Below are 5,718 nucleotides of genomic sequence, written 5' to 3'. Positions count from 1 at the left end.
TATTTTAAAGCCTTCAGACCATTTAAACGAGCTTCCTGGACCTTTAAAAATATCTACCTGAGTGCCTACGGAGAATTTCTTTGAGATTCTTTGACCTAAAGATTTTTTAGTATATACTCAGATTCTTTTCGGTAGGGTATACAATATTTTTGGCCGAAAATTTTGGACTTACAAATAAACATGGTAACTACCCTTTCGGAACTAACCTTGTTTGCAGGCAATCAACAAAGTTTATTTCATAAATAATTTGCAGATTATCGGAAAGGCAGAGATAAAAAACGACGTAATCTCAAAATAATGCATATGCATAAAATTTGTATTTAGCACAATAAATTTTTTTGTTATTACCTCTCAAAAAAAGAGTCCGGGGACGTCCGTTATGATATTTTATAGCATCTTCGAATTCAGTTTTCAAAAATTTTCATTTTTGTGGAAAAAAGCCGGGGGGACTGTAATCGAATGACCACACGACGAAGTATCACATGCCCTTATGAAATAAAAAAATTCAAACAGAGTGACGAAGCGTTATACTAAGTTTTCGTTTCGGAACTTTAAGCTAACATTTTCTGAAGTTTATCCTTACTTCTATTTAGTGGCACCTCCAATGCGGTACCAAATACACCTTACTGTTTTAAAGGCAGCATGTTCTCAAACGTCAAACCTCTTAACCTCCAAAAATGCCACGTCTACTTATTATGGTTAGTCATTTGGAATTACATGGCCAAATAAATACTAGAAAACACAGCATTGAGAATATTTGTTTCTTTATTCTCGACGTGTTTATTTTAAACTTGAGAATGCCCAATATATCATCATTGAAGGTAGCTCTATGAAGCAAAAATTCTTTAAAAACAGAACGCACACTGAAATATCTGTCCAAAAACATAAACACGCCAAGCCACTATGCAAACAATTACTTATACGTATGCTTTATTTACCTTCACTTCCCGCAGTGCAATAAATGCTGTTACTGGAAGATCGTTAAACTTCAAAATCAATGATCGACATCCTTATCTGCAAGCTAAAACCTTTCGTTAAATTTTGAAGAAAGAAACTGATAGCATCATTCTCATCAGAGTAATGAATTACAATATCAGTATACAACAGAGTTTTTTGCTTGAATCGAAAAAAAGTATTGTCAGAAGAAACGATAAGATTATGAATTAGTATTTGGCAGGTTTTCAATATTCATCCAAATGAGAATTCACAACACATTAACAAAATAACAAAAAATACTGTCATTCCATATGTAATCTGTCAAGAACATTAAAAAAGAAGGACTTTTCAAGGTTTCGCGGTTGGGCGTAGAGGAAAGATATCAGGCTGGGTAGACTCCCATGGACAGTGTCCCCAATCTTGGGAACTTTTTAAACTGCGCTTGCGTCGCGTCGACCAGGCGCCAACAACCCGACTGATCACTGTTTGCGTGCCGGGTTTGAATGATACAAATATTCAGATTTAATACTTATAATTAATAATGATTGGAAAACGCATCAAAAGTAATTTCTCAATCCAAAATTAGAATTATGGAGTGACTGATCAAAAAATAATGCGATTTCCATGCAAAAAACCTGACTAATTCCGATGTTAAGAAAAAATTTTTTTTCTAAAATTTAGGATTTTGAATGTTTAAAAATGTTAATAAAAAGGTAATACGAAGTTTTAAGCGAAAAATATTAGTTTTAATAGTGTAAATATGATTTGATTTTTTGTATACAATTTTATATATTGTATAGTATTTATACAATAAATAATTAGTCACAGTAAGCATAACAGAAAATTTGTTTAAATTTCTAGAATCTAGACATCAAACTAAAAATGATATTTATATATTTAGCGAATATTGTGTCATTTTCTTGTAATCCAAGTTTTCTTGAAGTTATTAAAAAATGTATGATACAACATTTATCAGTGCAGTAATTAATTGTTCTTAATTCATCTTTGGTAATTTTAGTAATTTTATTTTAAGTGACATTGTCGGAAATAAACAAAATTTTAATTTTAAGACTCGACGAAGACGAGATTAATCATTGGGTGTGATTTATTTCTATAATCTCAGAATTCATGACCTCTTTTTCATTATAATCGAATTATTTATTATAAATATTAAATCTGAATATTTATATAATTCAAACTCAGCGCGCAAACAGTGACCAATCCGGTTGTCGGCGCGACGCAAGCGCAGTTTAAAAGTGCCCAAGATTGGGGACACTGCCCATGGACATATCTTTGACGCGTGTAATCGCATATACTTTTGTAGTTATCCACCTCCTGATAGATGGCTCTACTATAGAGGCAAAAGTGGGGGTAATATTTTCTTAAAATATATTTGCGCCGCCATTCTAGTGTTTGTTGAGGTTATGTTTTCATCAATAAACGTCACATTTTGCTAAGTTTAAAAAAGTTGTGTCTCGTCGTATGAAGTGAAATCAGGAAATTGAAAAATAAACAAAGGTAAAGTAAATTGAAGCGTTTGTGCTGTGCCAGGATTTTACTGATTTCACTTCTCTATTATAATGCGAATAAATAAAATGTTGAAAAAAAAAGTTACATTTTATTGTGATGTATTTCTTCATTTATTAGCAAATTAATGAAGAATTGTACAAATTTATGCCGAAAAATGATGCAGGATACAGTATTTATACATTTATCGTCTTAAATTTGTATAATTTTGAATTAATTCGTTTATTTTCTATGATTTTAATTCATGCAATACACTCAAATAATATACTAGACGACGTGCAGGAACACATAGATACGCTTAGGTTTGCCATCTCCTTGTAGATTGCTCGAGTGCCGCTGTAAGTGGTCAAACCAACCCATGAGAGTCTACGCAGCCTGAAAGATAGGAACAGAAGTGACTCACGAAAAGGTCTATTAGACCTTTTCACTTAAGGGCATGTGATACTTAGAAAATTGTCGATTTTACCAGTTTTAGGTTCCCCCGACTTTTTTTCTAGAATAATAAATATTTTGTCTTAAAAATTTGGGAAATGATAGCGAACATGCTAACGGACGTCCCCGCACACTCTTTTGGTAGGTTAATTCAAAAAAGTTTTAATTTAGCAAAACGTGATTAATTTGCATAGCGCTTAGGAAATAGTATCGATTTTTTCAGTGTTAGATTCCCCCGGCTTTTTCTCTAGAATAAGAAATATTTTGCCTCCAAAATCTGGGAAATGATAGCGAACATGCTAACGGACGTCCCCGCACACTTTTTTTGTGTTTTTTTTTTTATCAAAAAATGGCCGAAAACGTTGGACTTACAAATAAACATAGTAACTAATATCCCGGAACTAACCTTGTTTGCTGGCAATCAAAAAAGTTTATTTCATAAATAATTTCCAGATTATCGGAAAGGCAAAGATGAAAAACGACGTAACCTCAAAATAATGAAAATGCATAACATTTTTATTTAGCACAATAAATTTTTTTTGTTATTATCCCTCAAAAAAGAGTCCGGGGACATCCGTTATATTTTATAACATCTCCGAATTCAGTTTTAAAAAATTTTCATTTTTGTGGGAAAAGCCGGGGAAACTGTAAGTATCACATGCCCTTAAGAAAACGACATTGCGCAAGCGCGAAAAATATTAAGCACTTCCAAGTGAGTTCAGGACAATTTTTCACTGAAACGTATGTAGGAATAGTAAGCATTGACGAAAAAAAAACTATTTCGAACAATTGGAAGTTAAAAAGCTTCACATAAAACTCATAAAAGAAATGTATCAAATACCACGAGACAATCTATTGAAAAGAAAAAAGGTTGGTACGAACATTTGTCTTTTTGGTTCAAAAATTCATCTTTTTGTTTAAAAATACTAATCTAATTTGTTCGAAAATTAAAACTACTTCCATGAAAAATCATTTTTTTTCGAATATTCAACTGTTTTGTTAAAAATTAGTCTTTTTGGATAGAAAATTCGTTCTTTTTGTTTAAAAGTTTCATCTTTTTTGTAGAAAAGTCATCTTTTTGCTTGCGAATTCATCTCTGATGGTTAAGAATAAACTGGTTTGTTGAAAATTAAACATTCTTCTGAAAAATTTAACTATTTCGTTGAAAATGCGTCTCTTTTTGATCAAAGTTAATTCTTTTTTGTATAAAAATTTATTTTGTTAAAAATTCAACTTTTTCATTGAAAATGAAACTGTTTTTGGTTAAAATTGAATCCTTTCTTTCTGAAATTGCACCATTTCGTCGAAACACAACTATTCGATCACGAATGCAACTATTTCGTAGAAAATTTAATTATTTTGTGCCGGATTCAACTTGCTCGTTGAAAAAATCATATATTCTGTTTCATAATTTAACTAATTTGTTGAAAAATCTTTTTCTTTGCTCGCCAAATAAAATTTTTTTTTAGTTTCGTCCTTTTAGATAGAAAATTTATCCCTCGTTTGAAAATTGGTATTTTTTTATTGAAAATTTATCTTTTTGATCGACAATTAAACTGTATTGTTGAACATTTGTCTTTTTGGATCAAAAATGCATATTTTTGCTTAAAAATACTAATCTATTTTCTTTGAAAATTAAAACTACTTTCTTGAAAAACCATCTTTTTCGAATATTTAAGTTTTATGATGAAAATTTGTCTTCTTGGACAGAAAATTCGTCCTTTTTGATTAAAAGAATAGCAACTATTTTTGCTTAAAATTTAGTCTTCTTTTAAAATTCGGCCATTGGTTTGGAAATTTAACTATTTTGTTAGAAGTGGAACTTTTTTATTAATAATTTAATTATTTTCTTAAAAATTTAACTATTTTGTTAAAAAATCATCATTTTTGGTATAGAATTCAAATGTATTATTGAAAATTCATCTTTTTGGTTAAAAATAGAACTTTCTGGGGGTTTCATTCATTTTATCTGAAACTTGAACTAATTTGTTTTAAAAAAATCATAAAAAACTTGGCTTTTGGTTAAAATTCATGTACTTTGTTGAAAGTTCGTCTTTTTGGTACAACATGAATCTTCTTCTTTAAAAATCTATATTTTAGTTTAAAATGCATCTGTTTTTTGTTCAAATTTAATCTATTTTAAAATGTTACCATTTGGTTGAAAATTCAACCACGTATTTTGTTAGAAATAGTACGGTTCTTAAAGAAATTTGATTATTTTGTTAAAAATTCAACTGACTTGTTAAAAAATTCTTCTATATCGATCTTGAAAATGGTTCACCTTGAGTCAAAGAAAACTGCTATCATTTTGTTAAAAAAAAAGTATTTTTAACCCAACTAATAGTTAACATCGCTAAAAAAAATACTTAAATTGGCATTTTTGAATGCTTCAAACACCACTACATTTTTTGACCGAAAAAACAAAATAATAGCATCTTTCTTTGGTTAAAACTAAAGAAATATTAGGTTCGACATATTCAACTTTTTAGAAAATCTGTGCATAGGACTCAAAAAAAAAAACATGCCTTTTGGCCTTTTTCAAAATATTGTAAATTGCATGACATTTTTAAAATATTTTTTATTTTTTATTATTATTCACTAGCAAAAATTGTACATAGAAAAAATTTGCCATAATTTTTGAAGCAATAGGGAAATTTTCTGGAATTGTAAAAAATTTGTTTTCAATTAAAAGAGAGGAACTGAAGATATTAAATGATTTCAAATTTATTTACTTTGTTTGGATATCAACCCACAAATTTGTTTCGCTCAGCTCAAAAGATTTAACTAATTTGATCATTTTCACTCCGCCCTAATATATAATGT

General features: G+C 29.6%; 1 protein-coding gene across 5 annotated transcripts in view; it reads right to left on the bottom strand.

Annotated features, from left to right (window-relative positions):
* LOC117172541 overlaps nucleotides 1-1,347 on the bottom strand; it is a 179,055-nt gene extending 177,708 nt beyond the window's left edge. For all 5 annotated transcript variants that reach the window (XM_033360577.1, XM_033360580.1, XM_033360579.1 and 2 more), the window contains exon 1: nucleotides 939-1,347. The gene's annotated coding sequence lies outside the window, so the exon portion shown is untranslated. The remainder of the gene's footprint in view (nucleotides 1-938) is intronic.
* Nucleotides 1,348-5,718: the final 4,371 nt, after the last annotated feature.

Source organism: Belonocnema kinseyi, chromosome 5, assembly GCF_010883055.1.
Source record: "Belonocnema kinseyi isolate 2016_QV_RU_SX_M_011 chromosome 5, B_treatae_v1, whole genome shotgun sequence".
Lineage (NCBI taxonomy): Eukaryota > Metazoa > Arthropoda > Insecta > Hymenoptera > Cynipidae > Belonocnema > Belonocnema kinseyi.
The sequence above is the reverse complement of the archived record's forward strand: the minus strand, read 5'-3'. Positions and strand labels throughout refer to the sequence as shown.